Source organism: Corapipo altera, unplaced genomic scaffold (genome assembly GCF_003945725.1).
Source record: "Corapipo altera isolate COAL_440 unplaced genomic scaffold, ASM394572v1 45, whole genome shotgun sequence".
Classification (NCBI taxonomy): Eukaryota; Metazoa; Chordata; class Aves; order Passeriformes; family Pipridae; genus Corapipo; species Corapipo altera.
In genome coordinates, this window is record NW_020884877.1 from 236,945 (window position 1) to 261,499 (window position 24,555).

At 42.8% G+C, this 24,555-nt stretch overlaps 1 protein-coding gene across 36 annotated transcripts in view; it reads left to right on the forward strand.

The window, feature by feature from the left end:
- MAP2 (microtubule associated protein 2) overlaps positions 1-24,555 on the forward strand; it is a 216,624-nt gene that overhangs the window by 81,868 nt on the left and 110,201 nt on the right. For 28 of the 36 annotated variants that reach the window (XM_027637526.1, XM_027637544.1, XM_027637545.1 and 25 more), the window contains exon 3: positions 3,685-3,750. The exons of 1 other annotated variant lie outside the window; for it this stretch is intronic. The gene's annotated coding sequence lies outside the window, so the exon portion shown is untranslated. 7 more of the 36 variants (XM_027637527.1, XM_027637532.1, XM_027637528.1 and 4 more) reach the window with 5 other exon arrangements.

The following is a 24,555-nucleotide window of genomic DNA, read 5'->3' on the forward strand; positions in this document are numbered from 1 at the left end:
AGATCAGACAATACTGACAATACTTACAGAGTCTGGTGAAGCACCTGTCTCCTCCTAAGCTCTCCAGCAGGCAGCCATCCCCAGCACTGTTTCAAGTGGTAAGACAATAGCAAATGAAAAGAAAATTCCCTGTTCCAAGGCTATTTTTACCAGAGTGGTGCAGTTCCTGTTCAGTAGACTTATTCCTCTTAATCTACATCACGGATGATATTGGATGCTATTTTAGGCATTGCATAAAATGTTCACCCAGTCTTTGCTAAAAAAGAAGCAACCAACCCACAAGTCCTTTGTTAAATGCTGGTTGCAAGACTTCAGCAGTGGTTTGGGTGGAAAGATCTTAGACTGAGGTTCTGGAAGCGTCTTGCTTGGTTTGGGAACAGAAGTTGTGTGTGCCCTTGGGTCACAACCAGCCTCATGATTGGTTGGTTGGTTTGTTTTTCCATTATCCTGAAAATGAGGAGAACACTACCACTACCTCTTTAGGGTTTGGGCTCTTCTAAGTAATCTGTTGCAATGGAAGTCTGTCTTCTGCTCTCTCCAGCATCTTGCAGAGAAGGACCCAGTTTGCAGCTAGATTTTCTAAGCCCTCTTACAGTGCAGTAATGAAACCCGAGTGCACTGTCTTGTGTGAATATCAGAATTAAAGAGAAACACCCACCTGCACAGGTGAAATATTTTAAGAGTTTGGACCAGGCTTCAGTTGCAGTCTCACCACCTCCTTTACTGAGACTGTAAATGTCTTTACTCCTCTTCAAGAGGTACCGTGCTGAAAATATAATTTAAACATTTCCAGGTCTTTGACTTATCAACTTCCTAATGCTTGTATTTTCACTGCATTGATTTTATGTGATGAGTTCATGCTTTTGTGGCTAAGCCAGGAAAGCATGAGGTTAAATCTCAGGGCTAAGTGTTCTCTGTGTTCCAGCATTTGCCTGGATTAGGCCCTTCATCCCTGACTCCTGTGCCTTTGTCCTGTCAGAAATGTTTTTATAGGTGTATGAAAGACATATCACAGGGCAACCAGAACAAACTCGATGATTGAGATGCTCTTTTATTTACAGTATCTTATGATGAAGCCATTTGCCATGGGTTGTTTTGGTAGATTGTGTCCTTGGAAATGCTTGCATGGGCAGAACAAAGGAGACTTGGATGGCTGGTTGAAGGTTTATCCATAGGCTCCAGGGTGTAGGACAAAGCCTGGCAATACATATCTGTCCCTTATGAGCCATGTGAGTTCTGTCAGGAACATCTGAGACAAAATATGGGACAGTTTTCAGGACTTCTTGCTATCCCTCCACCATCCCAACTCCCTGGTGTTGTTTCTGGGGCCTCCCAGAGCTCCTGGCTACTTTGGGGGAAGTGTGGCTGTGAAGGGGAGCTGAAGAAGTGAGGGAGGGACCAAGGCAGCGCTGTGAACAAACACCAACTGTTAAATGGTGGAGCTGAGGAAGATGAGGGCAGGATTAGGGTTTCCTTGGTTTCTGCAGGGAATGAACTCTGCAGTGGGAGGTTTGACAGCAGCAGGCACCCCTTCTGATGAGTCACAGGACGCTTTTTCAGAGGAAGGGTCTAAGAATTGCACTAGTGGTGCTCTTGCTTGTTTTTTCTGTGCGCTCCGAAGACCTTTTTGTGCTGCCATGTGGTACCTGCTGCACTGCCGTCCTTGTCCCATACAGCCTGTCTTTGGAGCTACCTTCCTCCATTTCCTCATCCTCCTCTCCACTGCGGTGGTTTAAAGAGTGGGGAAAAACTTGTCAGGTCAGGATGGAGATGCTTTGTAGTCACCAAGATCTGTTTATAGCAGCGAGGGTGGAAGTTGTGGTTGATACAAAGTTTGATGGATGTGTGAAGTCATCTTGTCATTGTTGTGGAGGAAGACAGTAGGGAATTGATTCCCTTTGCAGCCCTCTACCCCTAAAGCTTTGGGAGAGTGACCCTGGAATTCTTCGAGAAATTTGTTACTCCTTCCTGCAAGCCCCTTGTGCCTTTCAAAGGTAAATGGTGTTTGTTAGACCTCTCCCAAAATTTGTGGTTGGGAGATATTTCATTTTCCTCTCAATATCCTTCCCTCTCAAGTACTCTGCTGACACAGGGACTGAGAAGCACCAGCTGCCAAGTGGATCTAGTTGACTTGTGTGTCCTGACTGCAGGGAAATTTAAGCTTGTCTTCAGTCCTTAAGAGTGTGGTCAGGCTCATTGGTTATTCCTGAATGCTCCTTCACTGGTTATGCTGTTTCATTACTTCCAGTGCTCAAAAACAAAACAGTTCATCTTTTAACTTTTACTCACTTTATTAAAAATTTAGTCCTCTACACCTTCTCGGCTGTCCCTCCCCAGTTGTGCTGTCACCTCCCACAACACTGGGTGGTTTCTGAATTCACAGGTCCCTTTTCCTACTGAGATTAATATTGTCCTGGAGGAAGCCTTGAAATAGAGAGATGAGATCAAAGCAGGCACAACAGCTGAATAGTGGCAGTAAAACTGGACCCCTCACAGCAACTCGGTTTTGAGCAGAACTGTACAGTGAGCCCTGTTCTGCTCCTGTATTAGTCCTGAAGTGTCCCTGCTTGCCCCTACAGTCCTGCAGGACTTCTGCATTTTCCCTGGTTTTATTTCCCCTTGATGTGAGTAAGCAAATGCAAGGCTCAAATATCAGCATAGTCAAGCTGGTTCCAACATACGAGCAGAAGCATTAGATAGAAACATAAAGGGAGAGAGCGAATCACCCTCCTAATCTGTAATGCAGAAAATGCTAAATCCCTCCAGCCCTCCTTTTCAGCATGGACCATCCATAAAACCTGTCTGGGATTTGGATCGGCATCGCGGCGGAACCCGGGTGTACTGCTGCTTGTGTGCAGTGCGTGCCTGTGTGCCTTTGGCAGCAACACAAAAGAAACCAGTTGATGATATTCATAGGATTAAAGGCCCGATTCATGGGGGCACACTTGGTTGGATGCAATTAAAATGCCTGTCAGGCATTTGATACCAGCAACTCCTTGACAAACTGCTTCAGCAGCCGCGAGGTGCAGCATCCTACTGTAAGTGGATGATGGCGGAGCGGGCTGGTTTGTCATCGTTCTCGAAATTTCTGTGGCCAGAGAACTCCCTCTTCCTCTCCCACTCACCCTCTTTTCCTTTCCACCACTGCGGGGATTTCTAATTTGCAGTTTTCCTTTTCCTGACGTACACATGGTAGATACAAGCTGGTGGCTTACAGACTGCGTCTGTCTGGAGATAGGCAGCGAGCCGATGGATAACAACACTCTAGGAGAATGATTATGCAGCAGTTATTTAAGGATAGGCTTTTGTGGTATGGCAGCACGTGAGCTGGTAACGATTTTATTTTAAAAATGTCAGCTTTGTTTGCTTGTTGAGAATTTGAAAGAGTTATACCTTTATGCTGAAGCTTTTTGGATTTAGTCTGCTGTAGATTAAATTCTGTAGTGGTGCACGCTGAATGAATTAAAATGAATAGGTAATAAACTTCTGTGGGTTTGTTTTTAAATATACTGATGCACACATAATGTGTATTATATGTACACACCTTCATACACACAGGCTTGTTTATGCATCTGTGTCTTTGTACAATAGAAGAAAAACTTCTTATAGCTGAAGACTGTTTTTCAGCTAAAATTAAGTGATTTCAGTTTATTTTATACCCCTCCCTTTGTTTTTTATTAACAGATTCTTCAGCATATAGTCTTGGACACAACGCGCTGATTGGAATCTACTTGTTCACCGGCTGGAAAGGTAGGACACCTCTGTTTGAATGTGGGAATGAATGTGATACAGGGTGTGGGCAGTGCTTTTTTTATTTTGTTTTTCTTTTTTGATTGAAACAATAGATGTTTTTCTTCATTTTGTCCAGCTGTGTTTTGTGGCAGCTTTGCAGAGATTTTCAAATTGCTTTGGCAGGCACTGTGAAGTTATTTTTGATGTGTATGCGTACGCTCTAGCTAATTAATTAGTCCTTTCGGCTGCAGCTACCACAGGGCAAGATACAAACCCAAGTGCTTGTCTATTGTCTGCTTTACTATAGTGAGAGTGCAGGCCTGTCTCTCATCATACCAGATTTGGGGACATCATAATATTGATTTTAACATCAGCAAGGACAGGGTTAAACTTGCTGGCTTGCTGAGAGCAGGTACAGTCTATCACAGCGGAAAACATAATGCTGGATTCAGACCGTATCACTTCCATGGGAGAGGGAAACTTCTTTTAACCCGTGCACTGCTGCCAAAAACCATGTGTGCTTTAGCTCAGGGCTTTTATGCTTTTATGATTTTTTTTTTTTTTCAGCAGCCTGGCAGGGCATGGTAGTGCTGGGTGAGCATCTGTCTTATGGCTTTTTGACACACCCCTGGCACTTCAGAAATTATGTCTGTGTATCAAAATGAAGAAAGCAAGCTGGGTTTTTTTGACAGTGTCATTGCTAGTTCACAGGAAAGTTTATTGTCCTCTTCTCCGTAATACCTTTTGGCTTTGGTAGCTTTAACCCTTTGATGCTGTAAAGGAAAGAGGGAGATAAAACCTTGCAGAATAAAAAACATTAAGTGACTTTGTATTGAACTCTCAGATGTGTTCAGGTAGTTAAGGAATACAGATCTCAGTGATTTGCAGTGGGGACTGTGCCCTTAAAAAAAATCTAAGCAGGATTGAAAATCTGCTCCCTCCACCTTGATGGAGAGAGAGAAAGGCATATCCATCTTCAATTAACTTCTCAGGTACCAGTTCTCATGTAACACCTTCCAAAACAGACTTTATGATGTGTTGTTCCTCTCAGGTGCCCTACAGGTGATCATATTTCTTAGCTCCACGTTTAGACCTGGAGGGAATGTGTGTGTTTGTAGGGCAGCAATCAAAATGTGTGTTTGTCTTTAGTCTGAAGTTTCAGGGGGCCTTTTGAAAACTAGAATAAAACAGCTGAGAAATTCTTCAGGAAAGGCAGTTATGTTTCATAAGCCTGGACTCCTGAAATGGCCAGTGTGGGTCCCCAGACAGGCAAAAACCCCAAGTGAGAACCTGGACGTTGGCAAGGATGGGGGGCACTGCTAGCAGGAATGCATCCCTCAGAAAGGAGATTAATATTGCAATAAATTGGTAGGGCTGGCTGATAGGTGCTGCTTCCTGATAGAAAGCATTTGTGAATTTTTCAGGATATTCTCTCCCATTTTTTTTACATACAGTTCTATTCCTTGTCTTTGTCTTCTACACATCTTTCTCTTGGCCCTTCTTTCTGCCTTGACTGAAGGCTTCTTTCCTAATAGATTTTCCTGGCTAAATGAAATATTTGAAAGGAATGCTCTACTTGTTGGTTTTTCTTGGTTACTTTAGCTACTGTTTCCTCCTGGTATCAGTTATCACTAGTCATTGAAACAGAAAAACTTGAAGTAGATAGTGTATAAAATGCTTTAATTCCTGAAAAATGCATTCGACAATCTGATTTTAGCTAAGAGCAAGTCCCTTCTCTTCCCTCTACTTTTAATTTCACTTCCATTATCCAAGGGCAACAAGCCAAACTGCAGTCTCATTCTGATTTCATTAATGTTTTGCAAACTCTGTCTCAAGGACTAATGTTGTTTGCTGGGCTTGATGTCAGAATCCAAGGTTTTACTGCAGCATTGGAGAGGGGGAAAGGAGAGAACTCTTGCAAATAGAAATGGTGGTATTGTTAGCAGATGAGTAGAACTGCCTAGTTTTTATAGTATTGGCAGATAATGAGTCCAGTTTGTTGACAACATGATCCCTTCAGATGAATGGTTTTCATCTGCTATGGAAATGTCTCTTATCTCCTGTGCACAGCATCTTATCAGTCCTCTGGGATCTATCAAAAACAACGAAAGGGCATCAGCTATTTGTTATTAAATCAGAGTTAGTGGAGACTGGTTTGTTTTTTTTTTTTACTACATATACATTTCTTACATTTCTGATTTATCTATCATTTTAACCTCCTCCTTTGATCTGGGTTTTTAAGATTCATGTTACAAATCATTCCTTCAGACTACAGGGAAGAAAATGAGATGTTGTGCTGGCAAAAAGAAAAATTATTTCAAGCAATGTAATTTTCTTGAAGAAGAGGTAAGGGGCACTTATGCTGTAAGAAGAGAATTAATTCTGGATTGATAGGACTTGAAAATCCTGTGGCCACAGGGATAGTGTAAGATGGCTTGGAATATCAAAAGAAAAACATTTATTTAGCTGATAGAGAAAGGCCTCAGAAACTGGAGTGTGCAGCGGCAGTGAGGTGTGCTGGATTACAGTTTGTGGACTCCAGGGCACACATCCAGGATGACGTGATCTTTGGCACTCACCTGCAATTAAACATATGACGTGGGCACCAAATGCACCAAAGGCATCCAGAAGAAACGTGTGGTGTCAGTTCATCCCCAGGGTTCTCCTGCAGGGAGCAGGTTCAGAAATGAGTTTGGGCCCCCGGGTCTGCCCCTGTCCCGAGATCCTCATCCGTTTTTTTAACTGCACTTGTGATGACCCTCGTGGAGGAGGTAAGGAGGAATTTGGTTTTATGGCTGGTCTAGGCTGGGTTTCAACGTTCTCTGTTTGTTTACTAGGGTTAGGGTTACATCACTAGGGTTAATGTTGTCTTGTCCTATGATCACATGAAACAAGTATTGGTTTGAGCATTGGAATTAATGGTGCTTACTTTCCTTTGATTTATGTCTTGTGCTTGATGAAGTGGAGATTTTCTTGCTGTTTTACTGATCAGAAAGACTGTCCCCTAGGCAAACTGTTTGGTGGCAAGTAAGAGTCCTATGTTACAGCTTTTCTTTCAGCTGGGACAGGGCTGGGGTCACTTGCAGGGTCTGCCTTTTGTACTTGAATGTCTGTTTTTATGGGACTTGTGGGAAGACAGTTCCCTTTGTAACAGAGCAGGCTGCAATTGTTCAATGGACTCAACAGTTATTAGCTGTGAGAACATAATCCACGCAAAACTGACTTTCTGTGAGTAAGGCTGGAAATAATATATCATACCCTGATGGAAGTTCTTTCCATATGGGTTTGCATCTTGTGTCCTCTCCTCCCTTGCCACATTTTCCATTCCTTTTGTGCCAGAGTACCTCCGTTTCTCTATGGCCTTGTGCTGTCAGCTGGGCAGGACAAAAGGGTGCTTTAGGGCTGCTCTGGGGTGCTGGCTGGCCATGGTGTGCATGTGCTGCCTGTCTGGAAGATCAGACTCAGAAAGTGGTGAGATTATGGCAGTTCTTTCTTCATTTAAGGGGAGGACTCATTTCAGCTTTGTTTTTTGTTTCTAGGAAGAAAGTAAGTTTCCATCCTTAAATTCTCTGTCAAGCTAGATTTAAATATTAAGAGCTAGGGATAGTTAAACAGCAGAAGTTTGGTTTAGGAAGGACCCTCTCTAACCTGTCAAGAAAATAATCATCAAAGCATAAGAATCCATTGGAAGATAAACTGGACCAGGAGCTCAACTGACATGACCTCAACTGGAGGAAGAAGTGAATAGGTGCAGGCCTGTGGTTCCTGTAAACAGCTGTAAACTGCCAAGTTAATTTCTAAAAATTTGTGTCCTCCTTCTCTTCCTTATTTTCTTTGTCTCTAAAACATACAAAGAAATACCAATGTGTTTCCCAGGAGGAGTTTTTGTCAGCTTTGCAAAATGATTGAGGTCCTTGGATTTGATTATGAGACATAGTATGGTATCTTTTGTCTTGGCTGCAGTAACAAAGGTGAATGTGGTATTACTGTAGTAGCAGTACCAGTAAAGGGCTTAAAATACATTTAGTAAAAGACTTGATTTCTCCCAACTTCACCCATCAACTGAACTCTTTTTTCTTCTTTGCTGTATGTTGTGATCATACAGGTCAGTGGTGATATTTAAGACGTTAATGAATCAGTGGTAGACAATTGATCTGTCCCATTTCATACAAAAGGTGCTGTTTCCCGATGGGCACTTAGCTGGCAGTCCAAAGCTGGGACAGGCAGAGACTGTGTTGCCAGCAGCGTACTAGGAAAAACCTCTATAGCAGCAGTGCTGCTGACTCATCGTTTACAACCCTGAAACATTCCCCGAAAGGCTGGAGATGCAGATTAACTTCCTTTCCCTGTCCTGGTCAGGGGACAATTCATTCCATTATTTACCACCAAGTGAAGCCTGTAGATAGTTATGCACTGCTGCGTTTTCACTGATGTTCTGTGGAATGCATTAGCATGGAGCTTGCGAGAAATCATGGGCAATTTATTTTAATACCCCGGGTGTCAGTCGGTGCTAAATCACAGAAGCTATTTACGTTTGTTTTCTGAGTCATCCTGTTTCTTGTGATAAGGTGATTTTTCAGTATGTGTGGTTAGTAAATTGGGTTCGTCTCTTCTTTTTCTTACTTGGTGTGTATCTTTTCTCTTAAAAATGCAAATATGTGCCTAAATTGGCTAAAAGAAAATGAGTCACATTTAAGAAAGTGCCTTTCTTTAGGCTTTTCATCGTCAAGGGGAAGGGATTCATGACTGCTAGATACAGGAATAGAGAGCAGTGGGGGAGAAATCAGAGAGATGTGTGTTTCAGTGTCAGTATAAAACTCCCTGTATCATCCAGTTGTCTGTGTCTCTGTAGTTCCCAAGTTGCTTCCGTCTGTATGGAAGCAGCACTGTGCTGCTGCTGCTCAGCATTGTAGCATTTGATACTGAAAAACTTTATCTTATGGTAGAAATCATAGCCTGGAGTTTGGTTGGGGAGAGGAAGGTGCATGGGGCAGTTCTGGAGACTTGCATGTGACACATCCTCAAACACCCCTTTCAGATGCAGGAGTTACAGATGTGGAAACAAACTCCAAACACATCTCTGTGATAAGTTCCTTGACAAATCCCTGCCATCTCCCAGTACAGGGCAACACGGTGCAAGCATAGGTAACATAGCAGAGAGGAAATTCTGCTGAATTGATGTCTTATTTTTGCTCTGGGGAAAGCACCTAGTTCTTCCTGCTTTGTAGTTGCAGGAGCACAGTTCACTTGCCCGTATATTCTTGTGCTGGGCTGTAGTGTTGGTCAGGAGTCTAGTGTTGGTCTGGCAGGAGTGCAAAGGCCAGGGACTGCTGTTCTCTTGCAACTCTATTTTACATCCTCTGTGAGCATCAGGAAGATTTTTATTGGCATTTCTGAGCTGATAGTTTGCAATATAAGATACCAGTAGAGATGATTCTGAATTTCACAGGGTTAGAAACCTCTCTTGCCCATGTGAATTTTCCACTCCCCCCACCCCCAATTTTTTAAAATATTTCAGACTGAAGTATCATAGAGAAAGGGCAGCAGGAGTGAAAAACACAGGGCTGTAAGGATGTGGAGGTTGATAGGGTTCTACCTTTGGGCACTCTAGCCCTAGAAACCAGGCTGCCCTGTCTGGGATTCAGCACCACATCATCATTCTTCCTTCATATCCAGCCCTGAGCACACTGGGGAGCAAGCTCACTGATAGTTCCAGCTTGCCTTCTTTTCTATCTGAAAGCAGAGGCATAAAACCCTGAAGTGGGGTCAGAGAAAGGACAAACCCAGTAACATTCAATAATTTAGGACAGAACTATCTGCTTTAGGGTTTCCATAGTTGCGGCAGTTTAACTGAAGTCTGTTTCAAGAGCTGATTTACTTGCATTGATCCAAAACCCTTCTCAGCACATCTTAATGTGATTGTGGTGGCCTGGCTGGCTGGTGGATTGGCATTAGAGTCCTCCATGCTGACAATAGGGTATAAACCCAGTTTATGATGAATCAGAATGGCTGATACCTGTGTTGATAAACTGATATTGTGTGAACTTATTATTGCTGCAATTCAAGTGTAGGCGTAGGCCAGCAAATCTGTGTTGCCAGGCCTCATTCTAGAGCTACAGTGGGGTGTAATCCTATCACTTGTGGAGGTACTCAGCTGCTCTCAGGATCAGCTGTCCAGTGAGGACAGACCCGTGACCCAATGATGTTCTGCTCTGGTGACTTCCTCAGACCTGTGGCAAAGTCGAGTGTAGCCTGACTGTTGATCTTGTGTCTTTCTAAAATTTATAGGAATTTTGAAACACAAGGACTTAATTTTTAAGTGAAACGAGGTGCAGTTGAATGTGCCATGCAGTGAGTTCCTCACTCATAATACATGCTCTGCTGGAGTCACTGTGCAGCTCCTACACTGTATGCTCTCAATCTTTAAAGGACAAGACAGCAGTTGGGTAATCTCTTCTTCGGTTTAGCAACATGATGATAAAACTGAAGGAGCATTAGAAGCCAAAGAATGAGTCAAGATGGCATTGATAGGGGTTTTTTTTATAGTCATAATAAGATAGATGTTAAAGAAACAATTTGGGATGCTCAGTAATGTGCTGAGTGCCTTCAGAGAAAATAGAAAGCCAAGAAAAAAAACTGATCCCCCCCCCCCCCCCCATAGTCCTATGTATATACAAAAGGGGCCCCTGAGTCTTTTCAAAACCCACTGGGATCCACAGAGGTTTGTGCTCTTGGCACCTCATGCTGTGGGCTCACAGTACTCAGAGCTGCTGTTGATGTCCCCCTGAACAGTACCTTAGTTCTCCTTGGATGCATGTGCATTGCCTAGGGTCCTCTTCTGTGGAAAGTTGCCTCAAAGTATGGATGCAGTACAGCCAGGCATATTAATAATCATTAAAATAAGAATTGATGCCATTACTGGTAGTGTTGGTGTTATGTACTGAGTGATAAGAACAGCAGATCTTGTAAGGGAAGAGTGAGGCACAGGCAGAACTGCTCCCTGCAGGAACCTCCCCTGCGATGGACATGTTCAGATGCCCTTGGGTATCTAAACGAATGTGCTTACTCTTAGGTTTTTGATATTTAGTGTCCATTAGTAAAAATGTCTTTCAGCAAATACTTGTGGAAGTAATTATGCAGTGGTAAATTCAGGACTGATGTATACAGCTACTAAAAGTAATTTTACAGTTGTGTAGCCAACCAGCATGTGTAAAAACTTTAGATACCAATCTGTGCATTACTTACAAGCAGGAGACTTGAGCACTTTAGTGATTAATTATAGAACAGAAGGGAAATGGTGCTCCATGGTACAAGTAACACATCCATGCAGTTCGTGGTTGGCAAACCGAGAATAACTCCCTGACAAAACTCACTAAAGAAATTTGAAAAAAGAAAAACCAAAAAAAAACCAAACCACCAAAAACCCCAAAGAAACAAACCCAAAAGAAAACCAAGCAACTAACCAAAGAAAAAACCCACCAAAGGACAGAAGTTCTCTGTGACTGCCTGAGACTGTCATTCTGAATGGCTGAACATCTCCCTGATTCCCAGCCATTCTGCTGGGTGCCCTTAGAGTTGTGTTTGCCAAGGCATGCAGTGGGCAGGTGGGTGTAAGAGCAGGGTAGTCAGAGATTTTGATCTTCACAGACCTGTCAGGTTGATGTTGTGGGATGACCCTCAGTACTTGGGACTGGCCAGGAGGATTCTTGGGGAGTGTTTGAGTGAACGTACTGTTGTTGTGGTGTATTCCTGTTGTTTTCAGTGTTGTTGTCAGGTAACTCTCACTTCAGAATGATATTTGCAGATTGAGCAAAGCTTAGACCTGATCATTTCTGTGTACTGTCCTTTCTCATTTCTGTATTTCTGCAGGAAATAAAATGTGTTCAGTCTTTACACTGGAGAGTGGAGAAAAGCAGTGAAGCATAAGGGGGTACAGTCAAATCATTGCATCTCTGTCCACATGTTCACCTACATTTTGTTAGTGTTTATGTTTGCATTTTCTGGAGCTCTCGTTACTACAAGTAGCCCTTGTAATGACACTGTCTTGACCTATAAAAATTCCTTTCTGCAGTATACAAATGGGCAGGAGAAATACCTAAACAAAGTCTTCTATCCAATATCAGTGAACAAGTGCTGGAGTTAGAAATGTTTTTATGAGGTGTGTTGGAATTAAGTTATGTGAAAAAACTAACGAATTTGGCCTGTGTATGTATGTGTGAATAATCATATATAATACAGAAAAGGAGACTTCAAATCCATGATCTTACAAGGGGAAGAAAGGAGAGTACCTTCTGTCACTCACCCAGAATTTCACTCAGTTTATAAAACCCTGGTGTTTGGGATGTTTTGGAGTTGGGTTTTTTGGGGGCTTTTTTTTTAAGCTTTCTACATCTATCAAAAGGGAGATAACTATTTCTGTCTTGTCAGGCAGAAAGGCTATTTAGGTGTTCTAAAATAGTGTTACTGAGTATTCTAAACTCAATATTATATCAGTATCAATATATTATATCAATAACAGTAATCTAAAATACTGCTATTGATAAAATAATTTTAAAAATACTCTTACTGGACCTAATGCAGCATCTATGGAATTGACTGTTGACTAGAGAAACCTTAGACTAGGCTTACAGTGAAGGATAGTCCCAGGTGTGAATCTCTCCACTGGGAGTTCTGTTTTGAATAGTTTACTGAATATAATGAGAGGCCCAAACTGTTCATGTGCATTCTGTCAAAAAAAGAAAAGTTACCACCTTTGGATTCATGTTATGGTGCTAGTATGCTTCCTTACAGTTCTGCTCCCTTTCTTCTTAAAACAAGAAAAAGAAATAGTTGCATAATAAACTGTGTCATGGGAAAGAAAGTCATATGTTACAACAAAGCTTAAAAAAGGGTTTTGAGGATTTACAGCCACTGAGTGCTTAAGAGAACTGAGCTCATTTTCATTTCCCAGCGATGCTGGCTACAGGGATCATGAGGAGTCAGGTATCTATAAAGTTGGAGTAGTACAGGATGTCAGACAGGTGGGAAGCAGGTCCCTCAGCCCCTGGAAGGAGCGGTAGCTGCTGGCCATGCCTGAAGTGCTGCCTCAACCAGGCTGTGGGGACGGGTTGGCTGGTAGCAGGAAGGCAGTGGCACTCCATCTGTGCAGGTTTGCCATAGGAAGGTTAAGCCTATGGATTGAAGTAATCCTTGCAATATTAAAAGCCCCAGTCTTGCGTTGTCTGTGGGGGAAGGGCCCGTCAGACTTCACAGAAACTTGCTGAGATGGTCTCTCTGGCCAGCCGCCCCCGCCCCCCCATATGCCTCTCCTGCAGCTTTTCCACTTGTCTCTGGCTGCTGGTTTGTCAGGCTCATCAGCACCTTTTGTTTTTGGTAAAATGCTCCTCATGGCAGAAACTGGCCTTTGATCTGAGCCCCTTGACTGCTTAGTGAAATTAGATCTTTCACCCATCCTTCATTCAAAATTCAGTGCAGCCTGCCTGCTCTGGCCACCCTGGCTGACACTGAGGTTTTCTGGTCCTTTTTCACTGTATCAGTCACTGATTCTCTCTATCTGTACAGATAGTCTGTAGCTCTGAAATGGGCATCACTCATGAGCCCTCTGCTGTCCATGGCAACTTGTCTCAGAAACCCAAGGCAGCGCCGGGCTCTCCAGGCTGGCTGCCACGTTCCCAACACGATGTTCCTCTACCTTTCCCAAAGCTGTGCCACTTTGTCCCTGGGTCTGGTGCACATATTTTCAAGGCACAGAGGCACAGCTTATCACTGCTGGGCAAGAGCATTTGTCCTGGGCTCTGGTTTTGCAGTGCTTGACAGAGAGAATGGGCGGATTTCTAAATGAGAGCATGGAAGGACAAAATGTGACCTCTGCACCTGTTTCAGGTTAGAGGGCTCCATGGGACGGGAGCCAGTCTTTGAATCAGCACATGTCTAGAGCCGGGGTGGGCATAGGCAGACTACTTATCTGGTTAAATAGACTTGATGGCTATTGTGTGGCTGCCATCTGTCCTCCTTCACACAGGATAACTTTGTTTTATTATTAATATCTTTAACCATCTCTTACTAGGTCTCTAAACTGCTGGTCAGCCTGCATTCATTGTTGGATAAAGGAACTGCCACTTTCCTTAGCAGAAAATAATCTTACTACAATAGTGGTAAATGAGCCTTCCCCCGCCCCCACCCTTTTTGACTTGAGTGCCTTTCTGCACAAGAAACATGATTGATAGCAGGGGCCTCACTGCAGCATTTATCACCCTGATTAATCGCAGCGCTGCAATAGGGCACTTTGCTTCAAACTGAAGACAGTAGCTGTATGAACAATAGCCAGAGCATTAAGCATTGAAAGCCAAAATACATGTTATTATTGTTTATATTAGGAGGAGGAAAAATAGCCTGGTTTCAGGGAGAACAAATGTTGGGTGTAGAAGATGCTTTAGGGAACTCTAAAAAAATCTGCTATCTGGAGTTGAGTTTGAAGGCGTTTTCTAGTGGGCTAACAGTAATAAAAACGTAATGGCAGATGTGTAACACGCTGTAGATACTGTTTGTTGTGTCAGTTTGTATCCCAGTCAGTCTACTTACCTGCTGTCAGGAGAAGGCACTGATTCATACACGGATGGTTGGTTCCACTGTCTGCATGGCAGTGTTGAGCAGAGTGAAGGTCTTTGCATCTCTGGACTGAGTCCAAATCCAGTTACAGCAGCTGCAGGAGATCTGCAGCACTGCATGAGAGTGGGAATAGGAGTCAGTCTGCAGTTCATATTTTGTTGATATGTTCTATCCAGTTGTTCTCAACACCAACGAGACTTTTTTAAAAGTCTGCAAGCATTGAAGTGCCAAGTGACAATCTTCCCTTCGACAAATTGTCATGAGAGTTCTATTATGTGCAAGAAAGAGGGAATATTCTGGAAGATTTCTGAAAGTGTTTGTTGTCCCAGACAGCAGTTAAGCCCAGGCAAATTCAGGGTTCCCCTGTTGCTGTTGGAGGTGTCATCCTGCTGCTGTACTCCTGAGAACTGCAGATAGCCCTCTAGCAGAGACTAGAGATGACTGAATTACCCTCTGGTGCTTAACCCTGCCTGTCGCTTCTCACTGCACATCTGTGAATTAAAAACTGAATGGAGCCTTAGCTCACTCTATAGCAAAGTGTTTAAATAAGCACTGCATAAATTAATTATTAATATATCCTAAAGGAGGTGTTATGATGCTGAACCTGGGCTGGTGAGTCAGTGATGGTGCTAGTCAGGAATATCAGCAAGCTCAACAGTGTGACCATGAGTGTTTCATTTTGGGCGCATGTGGTCACAGCTACAGCATGTCACGGGTCCCTTGCAGGAAGGTGGCTTTTGGGAGGGGAAGTATCTATCTGCAAAACTGCAGGAGCAAGTGCTTGGAAAAAAACATCTAATCAACCAAAAAGAAAGATGTCAGAGGAGGGAAGGGAAGAGAAAGTTGCTCTTTTGTTTAGAATTCCTGTTGAGATTGGCCACCAGTGTGGCTTTGGTATTGTTCTGTTGCAATTAGTAAGAATGCGTAAACGAACCTTCATTCCTCCTGCCTTTACCATCCTGAGCACCACTTGCATTTAGGGTGGGAAGAGGAAGGGAGTGTGGGACGGCTGCATTCTCACTCAAGTAAAACTGAGGTGGTCGGGCCATTGTAAAGGAAAATGTGAGTAATTGTAGATGATTAGGTACACTGAATAAAACAGTTTGAGAGTTGGGAAACTGGTGTGGGAACACTGAGACACAACACAATTGCACGTATGAAAGTACATTCAGAGTTACCAAGTACACTTCTTTTAAGTTCAAACCAATGGGACAATTGCTACCCTTAAAGGTTAAAAAAATACAGATTCGAAAAAATAAACACCTTCAGGTTAAAGCCTTATTTTCCACCCTCCAGCACATTGTACTGTATATGAAAAATGTTGGGAAGACAGCTGTTCCCAGGGCTTGCAGCATGTCTGTCTCAGTACTGCTGTGGGAGCCTGCTGGCACATCTCCTAGGTGCCTGCAGAAATGGGTGCTCGGAGTTCGTCCCGCAGTAGTTGAGTGTTTGCTGACTGCTGTTCAGGACATGTTGTCTTTAGTATTTTCCCCACTTTAGTGTTTCAGGTTTGCTTTTTGTCTTTTTAGGCTCCAGTCATGCAACTGGTGATCCTTGCAAGTCTCAATGATTTCATCCTGCTTACCCAGTATCCATTGAAGTTTCTGGGAAGGGGGAGAGGAGGGGACTGGAGATGAAGCAGCAGTCCATAAATTTTAAGTATCTTATGTGATGGGCAACTCTGCGGTGCTTTAGAGTTCTCTAGATGCTGTTACACAGAATTGCTTGCATGAAGGCAGTTCTGTCTTAGATCTTTGGTTGCTATGTAACTTGGTGTCACGGTTTGAGATTCCCAAAATGAGTAATTTAATTCCTGCTCTCACACCTGACTACATTACTTTTCCTTACCTAGAAAATGTGTGAAAACCCCCAAATCTGGAGGCTGTGTGGTAGCTACCTAAAATATATGCCTGTACATATCCTATATTCACTTGCAACTGGAGTGACTTGGTCAGTCACTTGCCAGGAGTGGATCTAGATCTTGCAAAAGGATTGCAATCCTCCCAGGGGATTCATAGGCTAAAGGGATTGCTGTGATAATCTACTGTGGGTCCATGCAAAGAGCTAAGTGACAGTGCTTTGGTTTTTGCAGCAAACAAAACCCTGCAGTCTGTAGCCTGGCAGGGCAGTAGCCTAGCAATTGCTCCTATAAGCAGAAATGGCAAATGCTTTTATTGTGATATTTAAAACACCAGAAATGAGCATTTTAACTGCTTAAAAATCATCATATGCAAAACTTACTATCAGGGTAAAAGGTTCATTGTACGGCTTATGTTATATGAAATTCCTGTGGGCCCCCGAGTCCCATTCAATTATGCCAAGACAGAGTTATCAGAGGACCTGAATTTAGTTGTTTCCTGGTGTAATACATACCCCGTTGTTGATACTGAAGGCCAGGAAAAGAGAACTGCTCCTAGACTCAAGGCAGTGAAATCCCTATTACTTTTTTCTGCACTTCCTCAGAGAGCTGAGACCTTAACAACTGATCTCATCACTTTAATACTTAGCTTCATCTTCCTGCTGATTGCCCTCTTTCTTGAATCATCTAATCTTGCTGTGGTATGGAGTGGATTTGTGTGTGTGTTTGTGTGCAGACTGTTCCTGTAGGCTTGTCTGCAAGCAAAACCTGTACCATTTGACCCATACATGTATTAAGGGGATATGGATAATTATATGTTATACGTCCAAGAAACGCTGAAGTTTCCTTCATTCTGGGATCATGTCCCTCTTCAGCCTGTCTGCCTCTTAGGTCTGTAGAGATTTGGATGTTAATGGGACCTATTTGGTGTCATACCACTGGGATGCAATGGTCTACGTGGTCTCAGCTTTGACATGTGAGTTCCCTTTTGGGAGAGAACGCACTCCCTGGGGGAGGGATATGAGCTGGAAGTGATGTCCACAGCAGCAAATACTCAGCTACAAGTGCCTCTGTGTGTGACTGCATCCAAGAGGGAAACGGATGCTTCCTCTGGGAACATACCCACATTGCCGCTGTGTCTCTTCAGCTGGTAGCTGTCATTGCACCGTGCACCACACCTGTAAAATCAGCTTATGATGGACTCCTGAAACCACCTATTGGGTCCTGGACACTGCTGATGTGACAGACTGATCCTTCTGACCACCCTTTCCTTAAAGGCAGTGAAACACAGGATTATATTGGAATAGATTCTCCCCTTCTTGCCCTTGTGTTTCTTGTGACACATGATGCTGTCAAGAGAACATGGTTCAAAGGCTGCTGAAACCCAAGTGAAAACTTCCATCAACTTCAGTGGGCTTTGGGTTGGACCCCAAAGGAGCTGCTTTGATCAGTGAAAAGTACACTGGGCTAATTTAGATACTGTCGTGAGAAGGGCTGCTCTTGCTAGTGGGGGATTTTTCTGCTGAGGTTTGCGGGTGAGGATGGAGGCTCTTTGTGTTCCCTTCCACTGTTGAGGGAAGGAGAGGCAGCCTGTCTGCAGGGTGTAAGGCAGCTCAGCCCAGGAGCTGGGGGGGAAGGCATGTCAGTTGGCAGCTCAAACAACATGCAGTGACTTAGACAAACTGGAGCTGAGATGGCATGACTTACTTGGCTTAGAACATCACCTCCACTGCAGTTGGTCTTGGTCAGGGAGAAGACAGAGTAAACGTGTTTTTTAACAGGTGACCTGTAAGATAAAGATAAGGAAAGTTAATTGGAATTGTCACTGCAGAGTCTTTTGCCAGGGGCTGGCATTATGCTGAAAAGTGACATTAATAATGTTGGCAGGATAGGACAATTTATTGTTTAATATTAACTACTAAAATTCACCTTCTACTTATTCACTTACATTGAGGTGGGAGAGGTTTGGCTTGCTTAAGTTCTCAAATTGCTATTTCCTCTAAAATGCTCGTGACTGCCATGGATAGTACTGTGATAAAATCTTTACATCTGGAAAACTCAACTTTTTGCTGGATGCGTCTATTTCTTGGTTGTTCATCTTCAGAAGAGTAAAATGGTATAATGACATCCCATTCATTGCTGGATAAGGTGTAGTTGGGGTGTGAATGTGAGGGTGTTTAGGTGTGTGCTATGCTTATGCAAATGAAGGTATTTTAATTTATATATCTACATCATAATGAGCACTTAAACAGTAATTGCGATGGACTTAGCTGAATGTTTAAAGGTAAGAATGGTGGGGGGAAAATACCAAAAAAACTGTTCAAAATAAACAGTTACTTACTAGAGGTTTAATAACAACACACACTGCAATGTGGACTCAACTTTAAAAATTAAATTTACATTGAAATGCTTTCCTTCCTCTATTTAAGCAGATTTGTGTGGTTTTATCGACTGGTTGCAAACAGTACATTAAAGCATATGCTGTCAAAATTAGGGCACTGTATCCTACAGTGTAGTTCCTTTCTCGGTGTTATTTACTTTTTCCATCTATGGAAAACCCAGTGGCAGAAATCCCTACGTATGTTCTCCGCCAAGGGTGTTTGTGTGGTATAAAGAATATGGTTCATTAGCAGTGTAGAAATGGTGCAGACTTTGGGCACAGCTTTCAGCTTCCTTGTATGTGCTTCTGGTTTTCAGAACATGTTAGAAACTATTAGTTTTTTTCTATAAGTGGCAAGATTAGGGTGAGTTTTTTGTTTCTTTTAACCAGTTACCTTATTTTTCTTAGGAGTAATAAGCTTGGAACAAGTAATTCACAGCATGCAGTTTTTCCAAAAGAATAGATCCCCTCTTCCAACCCCTCAAGGCATATAACCACCCACTAGTCTCTTAGCATTAAAACAGCCATATGGAGTAAAGTTAGTGATACTGTTTCTTCATTGGTTGTTAACAACTGAAAATAGCTGAAGCAAATTTATTACCAGTGCACACATAAGCAGAGGACATTGTTTTGTAGTAGTATTTTTGTGCTTTATACAGTTACTTTCATACCAAGCGTGTGCTGAGTCTTTATTTCAGCATTTCTTTTTTTTTTTTTTTTCACTTTCCTCAAGGTTTTGGGCTAGTTGGTTAAATCATCTTCACCTTTTCAAGCTGTTACTGGTGAAACTAGGGCTAAAGTATGTGGTCTCCTATCTCCATCTGAATTGAAAGTACCCTGGCTAACTTTGCAGAGTGAGCCACTGAGATACTGGAATATAGCAAAATTATTTTGTCCAGTAATTACTGATACCTAAGGGGTTGTTTTCACCTCATGGTGCAGTTTCAAGTAGAGGTTGTGTTGACAGCAGGAGAATATAGCCTAATTAAAGCAAATTGATTATTTATTTTGTGACACTGAGCACATATACTGGGTTACAGGGGATTCATTCTGTCTTTTGTTTCCCAGACTTTGTGACCCCGCTGTCACACGTGTTCATCATGAGCTGTGTTGGTATTTACTTGTGATGGAGCCTGTGACTGGGACACCATATGTCTCTACGGAATTCAGAGAGGCATTTTTGGTAGTGTTATTTTGGTGGCAGCTTCTCTTCTCACATACCTTTTTTCCCCCTGATTGAAGAGCACCATGTTGTAGTAGTTCTGCCTAAGTCAGACTGCACTTAGTTATTGGTAGGAGACCTTTCAACTTCTCTGTCTCAGTCTTAATTCCTGTCTCTCACTGTCCCCATCACTAAGCTGGGATGTGGCAAACCTGCAGCACTTGCCTCTGGGCTCTTTGGTCATAGGAGGGAAGCCTGTAGATTCCCTCAAGTAATTTTGGATTAACATCCCCGTGATCGCGATGTTGCAAGGGCATAAAAGATGGTAACAGTCAATAAGGAGAGCAAAACACAGTTTCACAAAAATATGTTTAGCCCAGAGGCAGTTCATTTTGAAAACTGTTTTAATTCATTTGTAGCAATTTGGGGTGAGCTACTTTGCATGGCATGTGTTTTCTGGGCAATGGGCCAGCTCAGTAATAAGAGGCTATGAGAAAATAGGCACTAAACATGTGGATGGATTCAAGAGGTTTGAAGGAGTGAAACCCTAATAAAGGCCAGTACTGTCTGAGTTACCTCAAGGGGGCTCAGTTCAGTTGCCTTATAGTTTCCAAGAGTACTGACAGTTCTACTGCCATAAACAAGTACTGTACTGGTGATCAGATTTGAGGTCTACCTAAACAAGTTTCTTCTTTGAGGCCATATTGTCCTTCCTTATCCACTTGATCCTCATCCAGCAACAGAGAGAAAACATACCATGCCATGGCCAGTCTGATGAGGAGGCAGGTGTGCCTTCTTTTTGGTGGAGAAGCTGGTGTTCACCAAAATGCCCTAGTGTGTGTCCAGAAGGATAAGTGGAATTAGGAGTGGCTGTCCGTTTGTAATAGGTAACTGAACACAGTTGTCATTCCTTCCACACCTCCAGTTTGACTGTTACCTCCCTCAGTCTCCAGGCAACTTTTTTCAGCTGGAGAGTACCCTTCAGCACCCAAAAGGAGAAGAGTGGGACTTCTACCAGCAAGAGGAAGGGGGAGGGGGCAGACAAAGCTCCCTGCTACTCCGTTGCTCCTTTTCTGTTTTCATGTATTTCCCCAATTCCTGCAAAACCAAGAGGAATCTATTTCTTAATGCCTGAGAATAAGAAACAGTGAAGCACTGGGATTTCTTAGTTTGCATCCAAAATACCATGTCTTCTAATCATCTCAGAGCAGCAGACATGAAAGCTCCTTCCAAAGAGATGTCACAAAAGGTCACACGTTTTCCTTTGAATAATGAGCAGTGCTTTTAAAGGAGCTTAAGATAAACTTCGGGTCTATGTCCCATATGATCTGTTTACTGCATACAAAGACTGCAGCCTGTAGCTAAGCAGGAGCAGTGATTCTGTCATTAGAGCTTGGGTTGAAACTCTGAAAATCTTGCGTGTGCTTCCCTGATGTGCTCTATAGAGCCTGTGCATGTTTTCAGGCAAAGCATTTTATCTTACTTGGCCTCAATTCATGATCTTAAAAAAAAAAATGGGCACAATAACACAATACAACACAGTTCTTAACTATTTTTGAAAATGATTTCACATATAATCCACAAAAATCAGAGGCAGGGAGCAGGCGATAGCAGAACAGCTGGGGAATAGGAGGCATGTTATGGAAGACCAAAGATAGATAACTTTCCTATTGTATAACTTACATATGTGAACATATTCTGCACTGATGCTGAAGGACAAGTTGTTTGTTTATTACTGAGAGACTCTGAGACATAAATACATCGTAATAATTGGTATCTTCTCTCTTCTGTTTGTCTGTATTGGGCTATAAACTCTTTGAGGACCAATGCCTTTTCTCAATATGGGCACTGCCTACTTTAAGGTCCCACTGTCAGCCACAGCCTGCATGTGTAAAGGCCCTTGGCTCTTGGGTATAAACTAGAAATAAGTAGAATCAGATCCCATAAGGTTGTTGGTGCTTGCTCTGATGACTAATACCATGGCATCACAGAATCATTTGGGTTGGAAGGGACCTTAAGCTTTCATCTAGTTCCACTAGACTGGGTTGCTCAGAGCTCCATTCAGCCTGGCTTTGAACACTTCTAGGGATGGAGCATTCACAACTTCTCTGAACAACCTGTTCCAGTGCCTTACCACCCTCACAGTAAAGAATTTTTCCCTGATATCCAATCTAAATTGGATATCACTGTGTCAGTGTGAAGCCATTCCCCCTTGTCCTGTCACTCCATCCCCTTGTAAATAGTCTCTTTTCATCCTTCTTGTAGGCACTGCTCAGGTACTGGAAGGCCTCAATTAAGTCATCTTGAAGCCTTCTCTTTTCCAAGCTGAACAATCCCAATTCTTTCAGCCTTTCCTCATTGGAGTGGTGCTCCATCCCTCTAATCAGCTTGGTGTCCCTCCTCTAGACTGACTCCAACAGTTTAGAGCTGACAGAACTGTGGGATACAGAACTTAAAGGCAGTCTGCTGAGAAATTGAAGTCTTTCAGACCCTGTGGTTGAAAGGAAAATATTTTTCACAGAGTTCAGGCCCCTTAGTCCCCTGGTCCTGAGATAGAAAAAGACAACTAGAAACGCTGGAGCTAGTTTGGCTCCATGAGCTGCATTGCAGGGCTGACTCTGTAAGTGACAGGGGGCTCTGCCTGAGCTCAGGGTGCACAGGGCTGTGTGAACTGACTCCAGCCGTGGTTCTGTGCTACCAACCAAGGGAACCCGTGGCTATGGTACCTGGCAGCACTGAGAGGTGGCTGGCTAATTTGTTGCTGGAATCTGGTGGTACCTTTCACGTGTACGGGAAGAGCCTCCTCTTTCAGCTCTGGGTGCATATGCAGGGCTTCCTACCTCTGCACAACAGCCAAGGAACTTTGCTGTTCCTCTTGGCTGAGGAGGTTTTGGTATATTACTCACCTTGCTTAGGCTTTTCTAGTACAGAAGTTTGCCCTCAGCAGAGCTCATTGCCTGACAGGCATTCACCCAGGAGCAATCCCTGAACTTGGGACTGAGGGTCTGCAAGTGTTGTCACTTCCTCCTGTGTGTGAATTAATGGGCACAACATAATTCTGGAGCTGAAAGTAAGACCTTTACTTCTGGTATCATGTTATATCCCTAAGCAGTATAGATCATCATCTTCTTTTAAGGAGATCTGGTATGTCTTTACATTTATGGAAATAATTTTTGAGCTATAGAGTGGGTTTTTAAATTGTAATAGTCTCAAAACAGAAAGTATAAATTTTGTTAGCAAACGCATCAGTGCAGAAATTGAGGTTCTCCTTACTGTGTTTTTTATTGCTGTATACAAGTGTCTTTAAACTGCTTTCTCTTGCTGCGTAATGTCTCCAGATCTTGGAATCCATTTTCAAATGTGTGAATTGAAAGTGGATTGAGAATGTAAAGAAAAGTGTCTGCCAGGTGGGCAGAAGTGCCCTATATAACTGAGTTTTCTTGAAGACTTCTCATACTATGTGTGACTCATTTGGCATGAGGTCTTGTTGTGCTAAAGTACCCCAAATCCTTTGTTACAGTCAAATGGGTCAGGAACCTTTGATTTTCAGTCACTTTCTTTAATTTTATTAAGGTATTTCTGTAGCAAAGCATAGTGTCTTAAGTGTTTATGTGCTTCTGAGTAATGAGCTTCTGCTTTGAAAGGTTCCCGAGTTTTACACTCTAGTTCTAAAAAAGAGGCAAGTTTGCTACGTAACTTAGGGAATAAAGGATTTGCTTTAAAATTGTTCCAACAGGTGTTTGGTGTTAATGCTTTGCTATGATCTATAAAGTCTGTATTCCTAAGGTCAAAACACTATTTTTGACTCATTCTGTCTTCATAAAAATGTTACCATCAGTGTTGTCTCTTTTTAGAGAAAGCATGGCACTGTGACTAACCAGTGCAGCCTGGTGCTTACATAGTTTCCAGCAAGTGAAGTACAGCTTTCAGCCTGTGAATCATTTCCTGCGATTGATCAGCTTAGGGTAAAGCATTTTTATTTTAATGCACTTTGATACAATCAGAAGCATGTGGTACTGAGAGAGAATAATAATTTTCTTTACAGGGATTTAGTTTCAAGAAGGTAGAAATCTGTATTTGCCCAGCTTTTCTGATTGTTTTGCCACTTGGTAAGTGTTTGCAGATGCACCATGCAGTTCATTTTGAGGGAGGAAATAAGGCATCTTAATGCTTTCTACTGTGTTTCTCTTCTCCTTAGCACTGCCTGCTTGCTTAATCATAAGCCAATTAAGGTTTAATAATGGAACACACTTTTGAACTACTCATAAATAAATGGAATTATCAGAGAGAGGGTAATAGAAAATTGAGACGAGGAACTGCGAGCATTTTGGCCAGCAGTATAATCTGTGCCTCCTGCAGTGCTGGCTATTAATGTTCATGGTTGAGTTTGTCTCATTGTGTATCATTTTGTCCAGTCTCTGAAACCAGGATTTTCAGAGGAGAAAAGGGGATATTACCATAGGGATTTGAGAGCACACCAGGACCCTTTGAACTTCCTCTGGTTTCTGTTTCACTGCTTCGTCTTGCACTAGTCTCATGTCACCGTGTTATCAGCTCTTAATTAGTCTGGTGTTGGGAACTGCCAGTATCCAACAGGATGTGAGGCAGGCCTTGCTGAATCCCCGTGGCACAGACACCTGCCTGCCTTGGGATGGCTGCGGGCAAAGGCTGTAGAGAGGTGCAGGGCTTCACCCTGGAAGTGGCGATCAGTGCTCACCAGCCCATCTGAAACCTACTGCTGGAACCAAGGCCTTTCAAATTAACTGGATGTTGCCTGTTGCTCAAAGCCTCCATAATGTGCCAAAAGTTGCCTTT